Genomic DNA, 21385 nt, shown 5'->3' on the forward strand with positions numbered 1-21385 from the left:
ATATGGTACTGGTACTCCCTGTATATGGTACTGGTACTCCCTGTATATGGTACTGGTACTCCCTGTATATGGTACTGGTACTCCCTGTATATGGTACTGGTACTCCCTGTATATGGTACTGGTACTCCCTGTATATGGTTCTGGTACTCCCTGTATATGGTACTGGTACTCCCTGTATATGGTTCTGGTACTCCCTGTATAATAGCTTAATTATTGTGTGTTTTATTTCTCATGTTTTGATCTTGTTACTTAATTCTGTTGAGAAAGCTTGTCAGGAAGCATTTCACTGGAAGGTCTACACCCATTTTATTCAGCGCATGTGACAAATAACATGTCATTACCAATGCTGTTAGAGTTCCTCTCCTGAGGGGCCCTACATTCACAATCACCACTGCACGTCCATAGGATCCTATTCGGTATGATCTAATGGAGTAGAGGACTAATGAACCCATTAACCATATGAGGGATGGGACAAGTCATGCATTATTTAAAGGTGGAGGGAAGGAAGGCAGAGGGGAAGGCTGAACCAAAGAGGGTCATCTAATGTGCACTTCATAGTGCACCATTGAAGCGACACTGAGCCATTGGGTAAGAACCACCGTAGCCGCTCACTGACTGACAGACACTGCAGTGTAGTGTAGTCACCTCTCCCTGCAAGAACAATCCAGGAAGGTTCCAACGGCTCAGTCAGACTCAGAACAGTCACTGGTTTTGGAGAACTTGTGGTGTTTCTTTTTCTTATTTTCTTTCTTTTTCTTGTGTTTCCTCTTCTTGCTCTCACTGGTGGAGGAGGACCTGTCAGAGGAAGAGGTAGCATCCTGCAGGAGCTGCTGCAGCTGCTGGATCCTGGAGAGAGGTAGGTGGGAGTAGGGGTAGGAGAGAGAGTGGGGTTGGAGAGAGAGAGAGTGGGGGGTGGGGGGTGGAGAGAGAGAGAGAGAGTGGGGGTGGAGAGAGAGAGAGAGTGAGCGGGGATGGGGTTGGAGAGAGAGAGTGGGGGGTGGGGGTTGGAGAGAGAGAGTGGGGGGTGGAGAGAGAGAGAGTGGGGGGTGGAGAGAGAGTGGGGGGTGGAGAGAGAGAGAGTGGGGGGTGGGGTTTGGAAAGAGAGTGGTGGGTGGGGGTTGGAGAGGGAGAGAGTGGGGGGTGGATTGAGAGAGAGAGTGGGTGGCCGGGGGGAGACAGGGAGTGGGAGTTGGAGAGACAGAGGGGGTAGAAGGGAGGGAAGAGAGTCAGATGGGTTAGAACCATTCGAGCAGAGGGGCAAGGTGTGAAACTGACACACAGTATCTTCTGAAAGGTGAAATATGTTTCATCAGACACACAAACATCATGTCCTCCTAACGTCTGACTTTTCCCTCCAGAATCAGAAGCCATCTCAGATTTCCACTCATTCACTCAGAAGTGTCCCTGGTTGTGAATCAAGTATATTATCAGCGATTGTCAGCTGACAGCTGGTGAGTACTGAGTATGTGTCATATGGGGATTAGGATGGGCTGAAAGGTGTTTTCAGCTGGTGCTAAAGTGGGTCATCGAGAGAGAGACCGAGACAGAGCGAGAGAGAACAAGACAGAGAGCGAGATGGAGAGAGCGATATAGAGAGAGCGAGAGGGAGACCGAGAGCGAGACGGAGAGCAAGAGGGCGACAGAGAGCGAGAGGGAGACGGAGACCGAGAGGGAGACAGAGGGAGTAAGAGGGAGACAGAGAGAGCGAGAGGGAGACCGAGACCGAGAGAGCGAGAGGGAGACCGAGAGCGAGACCGAGACAGCGAGACCGAGAGAGTGAGAGGGAGACGGACAGAGCGAGAGGGAGAGAGCGAGAGGGAGAGAGCGAGACGGAGATGGACAGAGCGAGAGGGAGAGAGCGAGAGGGAGAGAGCGAGAGGGAGAGAGCGAGAGAGCGAGAGGGAGAGAGCGAGAGGGAGACGGACAGAGCGAGAGGGAGAGAGCGAGAGGGAGATGGACAGAGCGAGAGGGAGAGAGCGAGAGGGAGAGAGCGAGAGGGAGACGGACAGAGCGAGAGGGAGAGAGCGAGAGCGAGAGGGAGAGAGCGAGACGGAGAGAGCGAGACAGAGAGCAAGAAAAAGAGCGAGAGGGAGAGTGAGAGGGAGACGGAGAGGGAGAGTGAGAGGGAGACGGAGAGAGCGAGGGAGAGTGAGAAGGAGACGGAGAGAGCGAGAGGGAGTTGGAGAGGGAGAGTCAGAGGGAGACGGAGAGAGCGAGAGGGAGTTGGAGAGGGAGAGTGAGAGGGAGATGGAGAGAGCGAGAGGGAGTTGGAGAGCGAGACGGAGAGCAAGAGGGCGACAGAGAGCGAGAGGGAGACAGAGACCGAGAGGGAGACAGAGAGAGCGAGAGGGAGACCGAGACCGAGAGAGCGAGAGGGAGACCGAGAGCGAGACCGAGACAGCGAGACCGAGAGAGTGAGAGGGAGACGGACAGAGCGAGAGGGAGAGAGCGAGAAGGAGAGAGCGAGACGGAGACGGACAGAGCGAGAGGGAGAGAGCGAGAGGTAGAGAGCGAGAGGGAGAGAGCGAGAGGGAGACGGACAGAGCGAGAGGGAGAGAGCGAGTGGGAGTTGGAGAGGGAGAGTGAGAGGGAGACGGAGAGAGCGAGTGAGAGGGAGACGGAGAGAGCGAGGGAGAGTGAGACGGAGAGAGCGAGGGAGAGTTGGAGAGGGAGAGTAAGACGGAGAGAGCGAGAGGGAGTTGGAGAGGGAGAGTGAGACGGAGAGAGCGAGAGGGAGTTGGAGAGGGAGAGTGAGACGGAGAGAGTGAGAGGGAGACGGAGAGAGTGAGAGGGAGACGGAGAGGGAGAGTGAGAGGGAGACGGAGAGAGCGAGAGGGAGTTGGAGAGGGAGAGTGAGAGGGACACAGAGAGTGAGAGGGAGTTGGAGAGGGAGAGTGAGAGGGAGACAGAGAGCGAGAGGGAGACGGAGAGGGAGAGTGAGTTGGAGAGAGGGAGTTGGAGAGGGAGAGAGCGAGAGGGAGACGGAGAGAGCGAGAGGGAGACTGAGAGCGAGAGGGAGACAGCGAGAGGGAGACCGAGAGAGCGAGAGGGAGACCGAGAGCGAGACCGAGGCAGCGAGACCGAGAGAGTGAGAGGGAGACGGACAGAGCGAGAGGGAGAGAGCGAGACGGAGAGAGCGAGACGGAGACGGACAGAGCGAGAGGGAGAGAGCGAGAGGTAGAGAGCGAGAGGGAGAGAGCGAGAGGGAGACGGACAGAGCGAGAGGGAGAGAGCGAGAGGGAGAGTGAGACGGAGAGAGCGAGTGAGAGGGAGACGGAGAGAGCGAGGGAGAGTGAGACGGAGAGAGCGAGGGAGAGTGAGACGGAGAGAGCGAGGGAGAGTGAGACGGAGAGAGCGAGAGGGAGTTGGAGAGGGAGAGTGAGACGGAGAGAGTGAGAGGGAGTTGGAGAGGGAGAGTGAGAGGGAGACGGAGAGAGTGAGAGGGAGACGAAGAGGGAGAGTGAGAGGGAGACGGAGAGTGAGAGGGAGTTGGAGAGAGTGAGAGGGAGTTGGAGAGGGAGAGAGCGAGAGGGAGACGGAGACCGAGACAGAGAGAGCGAGACAGAGAGCAAGAAAAAGAGCGAGAGGGAGAGTGAGAGGGAGACGGAGAGGGAGAGTGAGAGGGAGACGGAGAGAGCGAGGGAGAGTGAGAAGGAGACGGAGAGAGCGAGAGGGAGTTGGAGAGGGAGAGTCAGAGGGAGACGGAGAGAGCGAGAGGGAGTTGGAGAGGGAGAGTGAGAGGGAGATGGAGAGAGCGAGAGGGAGTTGGAGAGCGAGACGGAGAGCAAGAGGGCGACAGAGAGCGAGAGGGAGACAGAGACCGAGAGGGAGATAGAGACCGAGAGGGAGACAGTGGGAGTAAGAGGGAGACAGAGGGAGTAAGAGGGAGACAGAGAGAGCGAGAGGGAGACCGAGACCGAGAGAGCGAGAGGGAGACCGAGAGCGAGACCGAGACAGCGAGACCGAGAGAGTGAGAGGGAGACGAACAGAGCGAGAGGGAGAGAGCGAGAAGGAGAGAGCGAGACGGAGACGGACAGAGCGAGAGGGAGAGAGCGAGAGGGAGACGGACAGAGCGAGAGGGAGAGAGCGAGAGGGAGTTGGAGAGGGAGAGTGAGAGGGAGACGGAGAGAGCGAGTGAGAGGGAGACGGAGAGAGCGAGGGAGAGTGAGACGGAGAGAGCGAGAGGGAGTTGGAGAGGGAGAGTAAGACGGAGAGAGCGAGAGGGAGTTGGAGAGGGAGAGTGAGATGGAGAGAGCGAGAGGGAGTTGGAGAGGGAGAGTGAGAGGGAGACGGAGAGAGTGAGAGGGAGACGGAGAGAGTGAGAGGGAGACGGAGAGGGAGAGTGAGAGGGAGACGGAGAGGGAGAGTGAGAGGGAGACGGAGAGAGCGAGAGGGAGTTGGAGAGGGAGAGTGAGAGGGACACAGAGAGTGAGAGGGAGTTGGAGAGGGAGAGTGATAGGGAGACAGAGAGCGAGAGGGAGACGGAGAGGGAGAGTGAGTTGGAGAGAGGGAGTTGGAGAGGGAGAGAGCGAGAGGGAGACGGAGAGAGCGAGAGGGAGACTGAGAGCGAGAGGGAGACAGAGAGAGCGAGAGGGAGACCGAGAGAGCGAGAGGGAGACCGAGAGAGCGAGAGGGAGACCGAGAGCGAGACCGAGGCAGCGAGACCGAGAGAGTGAGAGGGAGACGGACAGAGCGAGAGGGAGAGAGCGAGACGGAGAGAGCGAGACGGAGACGGACAGAGCGAGAGGGAGAGAGCGAGAGGTAGAGAGCGAGAGGGAGAGAGCGAGAGGGAGACGGACAGAGCGAGAGGGAGAGAGCGAGAGGGAGAGTGAGACGGAGAGAGCGAGTGAGAGGGAGACGGAGAGAGCGAGGGAGAGTGAGACGGAGAGAGCGAGAGGGAGTTGGAGAGGGAGAGTGAGACGGAGAGAGTGAGAGGGAGTTGGAGAGAGTGAGAGGGAGACAGAGAGTGAGAGGGAGTTGGAGAGTGAGAGGGAGACGGAGAGGGAGAGTGAGACGGAGAGAGTGAGAGGGAGTTGGAGAGAGTGAGAGGGAGTTGGAGAGGGAGAGAGCGAGAGGGAGACGGAGAGAGCGAGAGGGAGACTGAGAGCGAGACAGAGAGAGCGAGAGGGAGACCGAGAGAGCGAGAGGGAGACCGAGAGCGAGACCGAGACAGCGAGACCGAGAGAGTGAGAGGGAGACGGACAGAGCGAGAGGGAGAGAGCGAGAGGGAGAGAGCGAGAAAGAGACGGACAGAGCGAGAGGGAGAGAGCGAGAGGTAGAGAGCGAGAGGGAGACGGACAGAGCGAGAGGGAGAGAGCGAGAGGGAGTTGGAGAGGGAGAGTGAGAGGGAGACGGAGAGAGCGAGAGGGAGAATGAGAGCGAGAGGGAGACGGAGAGAGCGAGAGGGAGACTGAGAGCGAGAGGGAGGGAGACGGAGAGAGCGAGAGGGAGACTGAGAGCGAGAGGGAGACAGAGAGAGCGAGAGGGAGACGGAGAGAGCGAGAGGGAGTTGGAGAGGGAGACGGAGAGAGCGAGAGGGAGTTGGAGAGGGAGAGTGAGACGGAGAGAGCGAGAGGGAGACGGAGAGGAAGAGTGAGAGGGAGACGGAGAGGGCGAGAGGGAGTTGGAGAGGGAGAGTGAGAGGGAGACGGAGAGAGCGAGAGGGAGTTGGAGAGGGAGAGTGAGACGGAGAGAGTGAGAGGGAGTTGGAGAGGGAGAGTGAGAGGGAGACGGAGAGAGCGAGAGGGAGTTGGAGGGTGAGAGGGAGACGGAGAGAGCGAGAGGGAGAGGGAGTTGGAGAGGGAGAGTGAGAGGGAGACGGAGAGAGCGAGAGGGAGTTGGAGAGGGAGAGAGGGAGTTGGAGAGGGAGAGTGAGAGGGAGACGGAGAGAGCGAGAGGGAGACTGAGAGCGAGACGGAGAGAGCGAGAGGGAGACTGAGAGCGAGAGGGAGATGGAGAGAGCGAGGGGGAGATGGAGAAAGTGAGAGGGAGACAGAGAGAGTGAGTGGGAGACGGAGAGAGCGAGACAGAGAGCGAGAGCGAGACAGAGAGCGAGAGGGAGACGGAGAGCGAGAGGGAGACGGAGAGAGCGAGACAGAGAGCGAGAGGGAGACAGAGAGCGAGGGAGACAGAGAGAGTGAGAGGGAGAGCGAGACGGAACGCGAGAGCGAGACCGAGAGAGCGAGAGGGAGGCCGAGAGGGAGAGGGAGAGAGCGAGAGGGAGACAGAGAGCGAGAGGGAGACAGAGAGCGAGAGGGAGACAGAGAGCGAGAGGGAGACAGAGAGGGAGAGGGAGACCGAGAGGGAGACGGAGAGAGCGAGAGGGAGACGGAGAAAGCGAGAGGGAGACAGAGAGAGTGAGAGGGAGAGCGAGACGGAAAGCGAGAGCGAGACCGAGAGAGCGAGAGGGAGGCCGAGAGGGAGGCCGAGAGGGAGAGCGAGAGGGAGACCGAGAGGGAGACCGAGAGAGCGAGAGGGAGACAGAGAGAGCGAGAGGGAGACAGAGAGAGCGAGAGGGAGACAGAGAGGGAGATGGAGAGGTAGAGCGAGAGTGAGACAGAGGGAGACAGAGAGGGAGACAGAGAGGGAGAGGTAGAGCGAGAGGGAGACAGAGAGGGAGAGCGAGACAGAGAGGGAGACAGAGAGATCGAGACAGAGGGAGTGCGAGACAGAGAGAGAGTGAGAGGGAAACAGAAAGAGCGAGATTGAAACAAAGAGGGAGAGCGAGAGGGAGACGGAGAGAGCGAGAGGGAGACGGAGAGAGCGAGAGGGAGATGGAGAGGGAGATGGAGAGGTAGAGTGAGAGTGAGACAGAGAGCGAGAGGGAGACGGAGAGAGCGAGACAGAGAGCGAGAGGGAGACGGAGAGAGCGAGACAGAGAGCGAGAGGGAGACAGAGAGCGAGAGGGAGACAGAGAGCGAGAGGGAGACGGAGAAAGCGAGAGGGAGACAGAGAGTGAGAGCGAGACGGAAAGCGAGAGCGAGACCGAGAGAGCGAGAGGGAGGCCGAGAGGGAGAGGGAGAGAGCGAGAGGGAGACATAGAGCGAGAGGGAGTTGGAGAGGGAGAGTGAGAGGGACACAGAGAGTGAGAGGGAGTTGGAGAGGGAGAGTGAGAGGGAGACGGAGAGGGAGAGTGAGAGGGAGACGGAGAGGGAGAGTGAGAGGGAGACGGAGAGAGCGAGAGGGAGTTGGAGAGGGAGAGTGAGAGGGACACAGAGAGTGAGAGGGAGTTGGAGAGGGAGAGTGAGAGGGAGACAGAGAGCGAGAGGGAGACGGAGAGGGAGAGTGAGTTGGAGAGAGGGAGTTGGAGAGGGAGAGAGCGAGAGGGAGACGGAGAGAGCGAGAGGGAGACTGAGAGCGAGAGGGAGACAGAGAGAGCGAGAGGGAGACCGAGAGAGCGAGAGGGAGACCGAGAGCGAGACCGAGGCAGCGAGACCGAGAGAGTGAGAGGGAGACGGACAGAGCGAGAGGGAGAGAGCGAGACGGAGAGAGCGAGACGGAGACGGACAGAGCGAGAGGGAGAGAGCGAGAGGTAGAGAGCGAGAGGAAGAGAGCGAGAGGGAGACGGACAGAGCGAGAGGGAGAGAGCGAGAGGGAGAGTGAGACGGAGAGAGCGAGTGAGAGGGAGACGGAGAGAGCGAGGGAGAGTGAGACGGAGAGAGCGAGAGGGAGTTGGAGAGGGAGAGTGAGACGGAGAGAGTGAGAGGGAGTTGGAGAGAGTGAGAGGGAGACAGAGAGTGAGAGGGAGTTGGAGAGTGAGAGGGAGACGGAGAGGGAGAGTGAGACGGAGAGAGTGAGAGGGAGTTGGAGAGAGTGAGAGGGAGTTGGAGAGGGAGAGAGCGAGAGGGAGACGGAGAGAGCGAGAGGGAGACTGAGAGCGAGACAGAGAGAGCGAGAGGGAGACCGAGAGAGCGAGAGGGAGACCGAGAGCGAGACCGAGACAGCGAGACCGAGAGAGTGAGAGGGAGACGGACAGAGCGAGAGGGAGAGAGCGAGAGGGAGAGAGCGAGACGGAGACGGACAGAGCGAGAGGGAGAGAGCGAGAGGTAGAGAGCGAGAGGAAGACGGACAGAGCGAGAGGGAGAGAGCGAGAGGGAGTTGGAGAGGGAGAGTGAGAGGGAGACGGAGAGAGCGAGAGGGAGAATGAGAGCGAGAGGGAGACGGAGAGAGCGAGAGGGAGACTGAGAGCGAGAGGGAGGGAGACGGAGAGAGCGAGAGGGAGACTGAGAGCGAGAGGGAGACAGAGAGAGCGAGAGGGAGACGGAGAGAGCGAGAGGGAGTTGGAGAGGGAGACGGAGAGAGCGAGAGGGAGTTGGAGAGGGAGAGTGAGACGGAGAGAGCGAGAGGGAGACGGAGAGGAAGAGTGAGAGGGAGACGGAGAGGGCGAGAGGGAGTTGGAGAGGGAGAGTGAGAGGGAGACGGAGAGAGCGAGAGGGAGTTGGAGAGGGAGAGTGAGACGGAGAGAGTGAGAGGGAGTTGGAGAGGGAGAGTGAGAGGGAGACGGAGAGAGCGAGAGGGAGTTGGAGGGTGAGAGGGAGACGGAGAGAGCGAGAGGGAGAGGGAGTTGGAGAGGGAGAGTGAGAGGGAGACGGAGAGAGCGAGAGGGAGTTGGAGAGGGAGAGAGGGAGTTGGAGAGGGAGAGTGAGAGGGAGACGGAGAGAGCGAGAGGGAGACTGAGAGCGAGACTGAGAGCGAGAGGGAGACTGAGAGCGAGAGGGAGATGGAGAGAGCGAGGGGGAGATGGAGAAAGTGAGAGGGAGACAGAGAGAGTGAGTGGGAGACGGAGAGAGCGAGACAGAGAGCGAGAGCGAGACAGAGAGCGAGAGGGAGACGGAGAGCGAGAGGGAGACGGAGAGAGCGAGACAGAGAGCGAGAGGGAGACAGAGAGCGAGAGGGAGACAGAGAGAGTGAGAGGGAGAGCGAGACGGAACGCGAGAGCGAGACCGAGAGAGCGAGAGGGAGGCCGAGAGGGAGAGGGAGAGAGCGAGAGGGAGACAGAGAGCGAGAGGGAGACAGAGAGCGAGAGGGAGACAGAGAGCGAGAGGGAGACAGAGAGGGAGAGGGAGACCGAGAGGGAGACGGAGAGAGCGAGAGGGAGACGGAGAAAGCGAGAGGGAGACAGAGAGAGTGAGAGGGAGAGCGAGACGGAAAGCGAGAGCGAGACCGAGAGAGCGAGAGGGAGGCCGAGAGGGAGGCCGAGAGGGAGAGCGAGAGGGAGACCGAGAGGGAGACCGAGAGAGCGAGAGGGAGACAGAGAGAGCGAGAGGGAGACAGAGAGCGAGAGCGAGACAGAGAGGGAGATGGAGAGGTAGAGCGAGAGTGAGACAGAGGGAGACAGAGAGGGAGACAGAGAGGGAGAGGTAGAGCGAGAGGGAGACAGAGAGGGAGAGCGAGACAGAGAGGGAGACAGAGAGAGCGAGACAGAGAGAGTGCGAGACAGAGAGAGAGTGAGAGGGAAACAGAAAGAGCGAGATTGAAACAAAGAGGGAGAGCGAGAGGGAGACGGAGAGAGCGAGAGGGAGACGGAGAGAGCGAGAGGGAGATGGAGAGGGAGATGGAGAGGTAGAGTGAGAGTGAGACAGAGAGCGAGAGGGAGACGGAGAGAGCGAGACAGAGAGCGAGAGGGAGACGGAGAGAGCGAGACAGAGAGCGAGAGGGAGACAGAGAGCGAGAGGGAGACAGAGAGCGAGAGGGAGACGGAGAAAGCGAGAGGGAGACAGAGAGTGAGAGCGAGACGGAAAGCGAGAGCGAGACCGAGAGAGCGAGAGGGAGGCCGAGAGGGAGAGGGAGAGAGCGAGAGGGAGACATAGAGCGAGAGGGACACAGAGAGCGAGACCGAGAAAGCGAGAGGGAGACCGAGAAAGCGAGAGGGAGACAGAGAGCGAGAGCGAGACAGAGAGCGAGAGGGAGACAGAGAGCGAGAGAGAGACAGAGAGCGAGAGCGAGACAGAGCGAGAGGGAGAGCGAGAGCGAGAGGGAGAGCGAGAGGGAGACAGAGAGGTAGAGCGAGACAGAGAGGGAGACAGAGAGAGCGAGACAGAGAGAGCGAGACAGAGGGAGTGCGAGACAGAGAGAGCGAGACGAAGGGAGAGCGAGACGAAGGGAGAGCGAGACGAAGGGAGAGTGAGAGGGAAACAGAAAGAGCGAGAGGGAAACAAAGAGGGAGAGCGAGAGGGAGACCGAGAGAGCGAGACGGAGAGCGAGACAGAGGGAGAGCGAGAGGGAAACAGAGAGAGCGAGAGGGAAACAGAGAGAGCAAGAGGAAAACAGAGACAGAGAGAGCGAGACGGAGAGCGAGACGGAGAGCGAGACGGAGAGCGAGGAAGAGAGCGAAAGGGAGATGGAGAGAGCGAGAGGGAGACGGAGAGAGCGAGAGGGAGACGGAGAGAGCGAGAGGGAGACCGAGAGGGAGCAGAGAGAGCGAGACGGAGAGCGAGACGGAGAGCGAGACCGAGAGGAAAACAGAGAGAGCGAGAGGGAGACAGAGAGAGCGAGAGGGAGACAGAAAGAGCGAGACGGAGAGCGAGACGGAAAGTAAGACGGAGAGGGAGACGGAGAGGGAGACGGAGAGGGCGAGCGAGAGGGAGACCGAGGGAGCGAGAGAGAGGGAGACAAAGAGAGCGAGACAAAGAGAGCGAGACAAAGAGAGCGAGACAGAGATAGCGAGACAGAGAGAGCGAGACAGAGAGAGCGAGACAAAGAGAGCGAGACAGAGATAGATCTTGTTTCAGGCAGCCAGCAGAGTAGCCAGCAATAAAATATGAATATATCAAGAAACCCAATGATCAAACAACTCAGAGACAGAGGCCTCCCTGTTCTTTGATTAGCCCAAAACTTTACATTTCCATTGATTCGGTATGCTCAGAGAGAAACAAGAGCGCTTGTGCAAGTTGCAAGACACTGAATACAACCCAAACTTCTAACACGGCTGTTCCCAAGCTTCATTAATAATTCATCTGTGGAGCTGGAGGAGCATTGTTCTCATCCACGTTGACATCATCCACCCAGAGGACAGTGAAGTAATCATTAGGACTGTTCAAGGCAAGGACTGTGAGGCAGAGCGGATGGGTCCTCGTGGGTCCTTTTGCCAAGGCTGTTTCCCTATCTAGTGCACTAGAGCTCATTGGGCTCTGTCTACCACTGTCACATTTCACTCCGTCTCTCACATCATCATAGCATTCATTTGATCAGCTCATAAGATCCTGTGGAACACACTCGGCCTCTCTCCTATCATACATCGCATGTTACACTTTCATCAGCTCAGAAGGCACTTTAAAACTTCTCCGTAGACACCCAAGTTCACTTTCAACCTCGTTCAGAACCATTTTTAAACATACTTTTATTCACCCGTTTGATTTAGTGCACAGCTATCAGGATGTGATCGATTTAATCGAATTCAATTAGGGCGTTGACTTCAATGTGTCCTTCAGTGTGTCCTCCGATGACCAGGGGTGTGTCCTCCGATGACCCAGGGGGGTGTGTCCTCCGATGACTCCGATGTGTCCTTTGATGACAGCCTTTAATTTCACATTAGTTGGTTGTTATTTTTCTTCTGTGCTCAAAGGCTCTCAATTAATAATAAACAATTCTGATTGAAACAGTTGGAAAATGAAAGGGATCGTTCACTCGAATGACACATTTACTGGAACTAACTGGAAAGTAACAGTCTACAGAAGCCGATGATCACCACAGCTTAGCATCAGCAGTGTTGGGAGAAAAACAACAATAATCGTTAGGTCCCCTGTGATCGTGCTGCAAAATTGCTTTTCTGAATTGATGTAACAAAGACAGAAGTTACAGAAGAACTGTCATTTTAAAAGAGCCCTATGCACAGTATACAGTCCAGACTACCTTAACTATGATCACCTCCATACAGCACAGTATACAGTCCAGACTACATTAACTATGATCACCTCCATACAGCGCAGTATACAGTCCAGACTACATTAACTATGATCACCTCCATACAGCACAGTATACAGTCCAGACTACATTAACTATGATCACCTCCAAACAGCACAGTATACAGTCCAGACTACATTAACTATGATCACCTCCAAACAGCACAGTATACAGTCCAGACTACATTAACTATGATCACCTCCATACAGCACAGTATACAGTCCAGACTACATTAACTATGATCACCTCCATACAGCACAGTATACAGTCCAGACTACATTAACTATGATCACCTCCATACAGCACAGTATACAGTCCAGACTACATTAACTATGATCACCTCCATACAGCACAGTATACAGTCCAGACTACATTAACTATGATCACCTCCATACAGCACAGTATACAGTCCAGACTACATTAACTATGACCACCTCCATACAGCACAGTATACAGTCCAGACTACATTAACTATGATCACCTCCATACAGCACAGTATACAGTCCAGACTACATTAACTATGATCACCTCCATACAGCACAGTATACAGTCCAGACTACATTAACTATGATCACCTCCAAACAGCACAGTATACAGTCCAGACTACATTAACTATGATCACCTCCATACAGCACAGTATACAGTCCAGACTACATTAACTATGATCACCTCCATACAGCGCAGTATACAGTCCAGACTACATTAACTATGATCACCTCCATACAGCACAGTATACAGTCCAGACTACATTAACTATGATCACCTCCAAACAGCACAGTATACAGTCCAGACTACATTAACTATGATCACCTCCATACAGCACAGTATACAGTCCAGACTACATTAACTATGATCACCTCCATACAGCACAGTATACAGTCCAGACTACATTAACTATGATCACCTCCAAACAGCACAGTATACAGTCCAGACTACATTAACTATGATCACCTCCATACAGCACAGTATACAGTCCAGACTACATTAACTATGATCACCTCCATACAGCACAGTATACAGTCCAGACTACATTAACTATGATCACCTCCAAACAGCACAGTATACAGTCCAGACTACATTAACTATGATCACCTCCATACAGCACAGTATACAGTCCAGACTACATTAACTATGATCACCTCCATACAGCACAGTATACAGTCCAGACTACATTAACTATGATCACCTCCAAACAGCACAGTATACAGTCCAGACTACATTAACTATGATCACCTCCATACAGCACAGTATACAGTCCAGACTACCTTAACTATGATCACCTCCATACAGCACAGTATACAGTCCAGACTACATTAACTATGATCACCTCCAAACAACGCAGTATACAGTCCAGACTACATTAACTATGATCACCTCCAAACAGCACAGTATACAGTCCAGACTACATTAACTATGATCACCTCCAAACAGCACAGTATACAGTCCAGACTACATTAACTATGATCACCTCCATACAGCACAGTATACAGTCCAGACTACATTAACTATGATCACCTCCATACAGCACAGTATACAGTCCAGACTACATTAACTATGATCACCTCCAAACAGCACAGTATACAGTCCAGACTACATTAACTATGATCACCTCCATACAGAACAGTATACAGTCCAGACTACATTAACTATGATCACCTCCATACAGCACAGTATACAGTCCAGACTACATTAACTATGATCACCTCCATACAGCACAGTATACAGTCCAGACTACATTAACTATGACCACCTCCATACAGCACAGTATACAGTCCAGACTACATTAACTATGATCACCTCCATACAGCACAGTATACAGTCCAGACTACATTAACTATGATCACCTCCATACAGCACAGTATACAGTCCAGACTACATTAACTATGATCACCTCCATACAGCACAGTATACAGTCCAGACTACATTAACTATGATCACCTCCATACAGCACAGTATACAGTCCAGACTACATTAACTATGATCACCTCCAAACAGCACAGTATACAGTCCAGACTACATTAACTATGATCACCTCCATACAGCACAGTATACAGTCCAGACTACATTAACTATGATCACCTCCATACAGCACAGTATACAGTCCAGACTACATTAACTATGATCACCTCCATACAGCACAGTATACAGTCCAGACTACATTAACTATGATCACCTCCATACAGCACAGTATACAGTCCAGACTACATTAACTATGATCACCTCCATACAGCACAGTATACAGTCCAGACTACATTAACTATGATCACCTCCATACAGCACAGTATACAGTCCAGACTACATTAACTATGATCACCTCCATACAGCACAGTATACAGTCCAGACTACATTAACTATGATCACCTCCAAACAGCACAGTATACAGTCCAGACTACATTAACTATGATCACCTCCATACAGCACAGTATACAGTCCAGACTACATTAACTATGATCACCTCCATACAGCACAGTATACAGTCCAGACTACATTAACTATGATCACCTCCATACAGCACAGTATACAGTCCAGACTACATTAACTATGATCACCTCCATACAGCACAGTATACAGTCCAGACTACATTAACTATGATCACCTCCATACAGCACAGTATACAGTCCAGACTACATTAACTATGATCACCTCCATACAGCACAGTATACAGTCCAGACTACATTAACTATGATCACCTCCATACAGCACAGTATACAGTCCAGACTACATTAACTATGATCACCTCCATACAGCACAGTATACAGTCCAGACTACATTAACTATGATCACCTCCATACAGCACAGTATACAGTCCAGACTACATTAACTATGATCACCTCCAAACAGCAGAGGAGACATCTATCCAAACAGCAGAGGAGACATCTATCCAAACAGCAGAGGAGACATCTATCCAAACAGCAGAGGAGACATCTATCCAAACAGCAGAGGAGACATCTATCCAAACAGCAGAGGAGACATCTATCTAAACAGCAGAGGAGACATCTATCTAAACAGCAGAGGAGACATCTATCCAAACAGCAGAGGAGACATCTATCCAAACAGCAGAGGAGACATCTATCCAAACAGCAGAGGAGACATCTATCCAAACAGCAGAGGAGACATCTATCCAAACAGCAGAGGAGACATCTATCTAAACAGCAGAGGAGACATCTATCTAAACAGCAGAGGAGACATCTATCCAAACAGCAGAGGAGACATCTATCCAAACAGCAGAGGAGACATCTATCCAAACAGCAGAGGAGACATCTATCTAAACAGCAGAGGAGACATCTATCCAAACAGCAGAAGAGACATCTATCCAAACAGCAGAGGAGACATCTATCCAAACAGCAGAGGAGACATCTATCCAAACAGCAGAGGAGACATCTATCCAAACAGAATGTTGATAATAAAACCAGAAGGTAGTTTCTTTTTCATTCTGTTTGTTTTCTCTGATCATGTCGTACATTGGGTCTTCGTGTGCCTACAAGAAAGAGATGGTTTAGGTACTTCTTTACTAAATGTACAGGATAACACACATTGCAAACACTCCAATGATAACAAGCATGGCGAGATAAAACGCCATTCAGCTACTGCTCTTAGGCAACATTATTCCCCCCCATTCAATGCTCTCCTCTGCCACATCAGCATTTTAAAATCCGGTTGTTGTATCACAATGGAATGTATGAAAATAAGATACGCTTGCACTTATGTTAATCATTGCAGTGGCATCGTAGCAAGCAGGGCTACAGAACAACTGCACTGTGTGAATCTGCTGAGTCCAGAAGCATCCAGCTGCAGAGGATAGAGATGCTGGGTGCATCCCAAATGCCACCCATTTCCCAATGTAGTGCACTACTTTTGACCAAATCCCTATGGGCCCTGGTCAAAAGTAGTGCACAAATGGGGAAACGGGTGTGATTTGGGACGCACCCTTAATGTATCCAGTTGCATCAAGCAAGCATGCTCATGGTCCAAGGCAGTCAGGCACCTAGACCTCCCCGCCAGGTTATGGTTGGGCCCAGGTTATGGTTGGGACCAGGTTATGGCTGGGACCAGGTTATGGTTGGGACCAGGAGCAGACCTCCCCACCAGGTTATGGTTGGGACCAGGTTATGGTTGGGACCAGGTTATGGTTGGGACCAGGATATGGTTGGGACAAGGAGCAGACGTCCCCACGAGGTTATGGTTGGGACCAGGTTATGGTTGGGACAAGGAGCAGACGTCACCACGAGGTTATGGTTGGGACCAGGTTATGGTTGGGACCAGGTTATGGTTGGGACCAGGTTATGGTTGGGACAAGGAGCAGACGTCCCCACAAGGTTATGGTTGGGACCAGGTTATGGTTGGGACCAGGTTATGGTTGGGACCAGGAGCAGACGTCCCCACGAGGTTATGGTTGGGACCAGGTTATTGTTGGGACCAGGAGCAGACCTGCCCGCCAGGTTATGGTTGGGACCAGGAGCAGACGTACCCACAAGGTTATGGTTGGGACCAGGTTATGGTTGGGACCAGGTTATGGTTGGGACAAGGAGCAGACCTCCCCACAAGGTTATGGTTGGGACCAGGAGCAGACCTGCCCGCCAGGTTATGGTTGGGACCAGGAGCAGACGTCCCCACAAGGTTATGGTTGGGACCAGATTATGGTTGGGACCAGGAGCAGACCTCCCCACAAGGTTATGGTTGGGACCAGGTTATGGTTGGGACCAGGAGCAGACCTGCCCGCCAGGTTATGGTTGGGACCAGGTTATGGTTGGGACCAGGAGCAGACCTCCCCGCCAGGTTATGGCTGGGACCAGGAGCAGACGTCCCCACGAGGTTATGGTTGGGACCAGGAGCAGACGTTCCCACAAGGTTATGGTTGGGACCAGGAGCAGACGTCCCCACGAGGTTATAGTTGGGACCAGGAGCAGACGTCCCCACGAGGTTATGGTTGGGACCAGGGGCAGACGTCCCCACGAGGTTATGGTTGGGACCAGGAGCAGACGTCCCCACAAGGTTATGGTTGGGAACAGGGGCAGACGTCCCCACGAGGTTATGGTTGGGACCAGGAGCAGACGTCCCCACAAGCTTATGGTTGGGACCAGGTTATGGTTGGGACCAGGAGCAGACGTCCCCACAAGGTTATGGTTGGGACCAGGTTACGGTTGGGACCAGGTTATGGTTGGGACCAGGTTATGGTTGGGACCAGGAGCAGACCTCCCCACAAGGTTATGGTTGGGACCAGGAGCAGACCTGCCCGCCAGGTTATGGTTGGGACCAGGAGCAGACGTCCCCACGAGGTTATGGTTGGGACCAGGAGCAGACCTCCCCACAAGGTTATGGTTGGGACCAGGTTACGGTTGGGACCAGGAGCAGACCCAATTCAGCCCACAGGAATGGTAGGGGACAATTCGGCCCACAGGAAGGGTAGGGGACAATTCAGCCCACAGGAATGGTAGGGGATAATTCGGCCCATAGGAATGTTAGGGGACAATTCGGCCCATAGACTTGCCAGTAACTTGCAAAGAGAGAGGGTGGAGCTCCTCGTTCTAGCATCTCTTAACACGTATGGACCCAGAACTTCATAGAGCAGCTGACCAATTACACACGACTTTAGTTCTGGGTTAACCGAGATGAGTTGAAAGATGGAGGAGACTCACCACTCTGAACTGCTCCAGGTTCTGGTTTCCTTTGATGAAGAAGGGACACTCTCGGTCCCCCGTCCTGTGTCCATAACGCTGCATCTCCAACCTGCACAAGGGAGAAGTGTCATGTTGGTACCACAAGCACACTCCCTCCTGCTCTCTAAGAAATCACCAAAACAAGCTAGTGTTGGAACGTGGAATAGATTCATATACACCTGTTCATCCCTTAGCCTCTCTGCTACACCGACGTGACCGTGAGCTCATTCAAAAGGGATGGGTCTATCAAGCTAAGCCTAGAGTGTGTCCCAAACGCCACTTAATTCCCTTTATAGTGCAATTATTTTGACCAGAGCCCTATGAGTGTACCATGATCAAAAGTAATGCACTAGATAGCGAATAGGGTGCCATTTGAGACGAACCCATAGCCACTCTCCTGTCTCTCTCAGTGGGGTTGGATTTAAGTGACAGTATTGAGAGGATAAGGACCAGGACTATCCAGTGGTGAAGACAACTCTCTTTGTCTGTCTGCTATACTTCAATAGAGCGCAGTACATGATCACACAAGCATGGATGGACCTCTGCCCACTTCAAGCTGTACATTTTCTAGATCTGTGATAGTGACCCACTTATAAAGGAGTGTCTATTTAATCCCAGTCAGTCACAGAAGCACTACGTTCTTTTACGGTTATTTCACATCAGTGTGCTGTAGTTGAAGGAGGATGAAGAGAGGAAGCCACTTTAGACTATTGAGATGCACCCTAAAATGTAGTTATCACAGGAGGTTGGTGACACCTTAATTGGGGAGGACGGGCTCGTGGTAAAGGCTGGAGTGGATTAAGTGGAAAGGTATGAAATATATCAAACACATCCCCAATTAAGGTGCCACCAACCTCCTGTGTTACCTACATTTTAGGGTGCATCTCAATTGTCTAGAGTGGCTTCCTCTTCTCGTCCTCCTTCATCTTCAGCACACTGATGGTTTCCATGATGCCATTAAATTTGCTCTGTTCCGGACATTATTGTGAGCCGTCCTCCCCTGGTAGGTATTCATCTCAAATGGCACCCTTTTCACTATATAATGCAGAGGAAGGCCCAAAACATTGGAAAAGACTTCAGTCTATAGACTGTTCTCTCTGCTACTGCACGGTACCGGAGCACCAAGTCTAAGTCCAAAAGGCTCCTTTAAAAGCTTCTACCCCCAAGCCATAAGACTGCTGAACAATGAATCAAATGGCCACCCGGACTATTTACATTGACCCCCACCTTTGTTTTTACACTGCTGCTACTTGCTGTTTATTATCTATGCATAGTCACTGCACCCCTACCTACATGTACAAATGACCTTGACTAACCCGTACCCAAGCACATTGACTCAGTACCGGTACCCCCTGTATATAGCCTTGTTATTTTATTGTTACTTATTATTTTATTTTTGTTTATTTAGTAAATATGTTCTTAACTCTTTATTGAACTACATTGTTGGTTAAGGGCTTGTAAGTAAGCATTTCACAGTAAGGTCGACACCGGATGTAGTCATGCATGTGACAAATAACATGTGATGACTTTTTAGCAGGCCCCAGGGTGCCACATAATAACTGTGTGTTTCTACTCACACTGCATCACTTTCACCCCCTTCCCCTGAGGCATCCACAGCCCCTTGGTGGGGGCCTGAGCCAGGAAGTCTCTAGCATCCTCATTTCCTGGATCAGCAGGAATACAGTCCTCTGGTTTGTAGTCTTCCTAAAAAAAACAGCCCCTGTGTTTCAAGTAGAAGCAAGATGACACATATTCCAGTTTCCATAGCAATCCCTTTACTGATAGCTAGCTAGCTACAGCTCATCTACCACAGTAATGATTTACCTGGCAGTGAGCAGTCATAATGACCTGCCCTTACTATACCTTAATGAATCCAGGAGGTTTTTCATAACTGCATAGAGGGGAAAAGAAAACAATGGTGGTGAGAATAAATATGATAATATACTTTGTGTTTAGGTAGGTACCCCTGTTCAAGTCAGGGGCAAAGCACCTTGTCGAGCCATGCTACAGAACCGATCTAGTTAAATTGTCTTTGCTGAAAGCTACAGTAATATAACAATGATAGGCAGTTTCTTGGTAAATCACAAGGCCGATCAACTACACTGTTATGTTTTATTCATCCACAAGTTCGTTACCACCGAAGCACGTGTGGTTTACTTACGTCTTCACATGCTTCAGCTTTTGCACTTCTTGGTTCAGTTTTTGTCGCTTGTTTCTTGAGTTTTTCCACATCGTGTTTTGATTCATTGTGCCTTTTGCGGTCCCCTCTGTCGTCCGAGTATAGCGATCTCTTTCGACTAGACATTGCAACGACATTGGATAACTGTGTTAATAAAATAACCCTTTCATTTCAGTTTGATACGATTTCTCGAACACCAATACACTCGGGACAAGCGTAGTTATTTTCTGCTTCTGATTGCGCATGCCATCGCAGCGCTGTCTGCATCTCAGAGAGAGTCGAGCATGCCTAGTCCCAATTGAGGCTGTTTCACCCTGGTTTTAATATCTATTCCGGGTTTGCGCAGGTGTTTATTTGCGTATTATCACTATACAGCCAGGACTATACTTTGAATAAAAAGGTGAGGTCTGTAGTGGTTTATAAAGTATTCATACTGTACCCTTCTTTTGAGTTGTATTGCAGTTACCCGAGAGTATTTCCAGCTACCAACTGTAGAATCAACTCTATAATATGAAATGAATGAATGAAATATTCTTATTAAATATTTTTTTCTTTACATAGTTGAATGTGCTGACAACAAAATCACACAAAAATGATCAATGGAAATCAAATTTATCAACCCATAGAGGTCTGGATTTGGAGTCACACTCAAAATGAAAGTGGAAAACCACACTACAGGCTGATCCAACTTTGATGTAATGTCATTAAAACAAGTCAAAACGAGGCTCAGTAGTGTGTGGCCTCCACGTGCCTGTATGACCTCCCTACAACACCTGGGCATGCTCCTGATGAGGTGGCGGATGGTCTCCTGAGGGATCTCCTCCCAGACCTGGACTAAAGCATCCGCCAACTCCTGGACAGTCTGTGGTGCAACGTGGCGTTGGTGGATGGAGCGAGACATGATGTCCCAGATGTGCTCAATTGGATTCAGGTCTGGGGAACGGGCGGGCCAGTCCATAGCATCAATGCCTTCCTCTTGCAGGAACTGCTGACACACTCCAGCCACATGAGGTCGAGCATTGTCTTGCATTAGGAGGAACCCAGGGCCAACCGCGCCAGCATATGGTCTCACAAGGGGTCTGAGGATCTCATCTCGGCACCTAATGGCAGTCAGACTACCTCTGGCGAGCACATGGAGCACATGGCTGTGCGGCCCCCCAAAGAAATGCCACCCCACACCATGACTGACCAACCGCCAAACCGGTCATGCTGGAGGATGTTGCAGGCAGCAGAACGTTCTCCACGGCGTCTCCAGACTCTGTCACGTGCTCAGTGTGAACCTGCTTTCATCTGTGAAGAGCACAGGGCACCAGTGGCGAATTTGCCAATCTTGGTGTTCTCTGACAAATGCCAAACGTCCTGCACGGTGTTGGGCTGTAAGCACAACCCCCACCTGTGGACTTTGGGCCCTCATACCACCCTCATGGAGCCTGTTTCTGACCATTTGAGCAGACACATGCACATTTGTGGCCTGCTGGAGGTCATTTTGCAGGGCTCTGGCAGTGCTCCTCCTTGCACAAAGGCAGAGGTAGCGGTCCTGCTGCTGGGTTGTTGCCCTCCTACGGCCTCCTCCACCTCTCCTGATGTACTGGCCTGTCTCCTGGTAGTGCCTCCATGCTCTGGACACTACGCTGACAGACACAGAAAA

At 52.5% G+C, this 21385-nt stretch overlaps 1 pseudogene across 1 annotated transcript; it reads right to left on the bottom strand.

The window, feature by feature from the left end:
- Positions 1-555: 555 nt before the first annotated feature.
- On the bottom strand, positions 556-19961 carry LOC110496651 (retinitis pigmentosa 9 protein homolog; annotated as a pseudogene). The gene is made up of 6 exons (XR_016488606.1): positions 19720-19961; positions 19422-19449; positions 19136-19262; positions 17538-17628; positions 15312-15379; positions 556-846 (listed from the first exon to the last, which is right to left on the bottom strand). The product of XR_016488606.1 is annotated as a retinitis pigmentosa 9 protein homolog (transcript).
- Between the last annotated feature and the right edge of the window lie 1424 nt (positions 19962-21385).

Source organism: Oncorhynchus mykiss, chromosome 18 (genome assembly GCF_057628025.1).
Source record: "Oncorhynchus mykiss isolate SJ-2025 chromosome 18, ASM5762802v1, whole genome shotgun sequence".
NCBI lineage: Eukaryota > Metazoa > Chordata > Actinopteri > Salmoniformes > Salmonidae > Oncorhynchus > Oncorhynchus mykiss.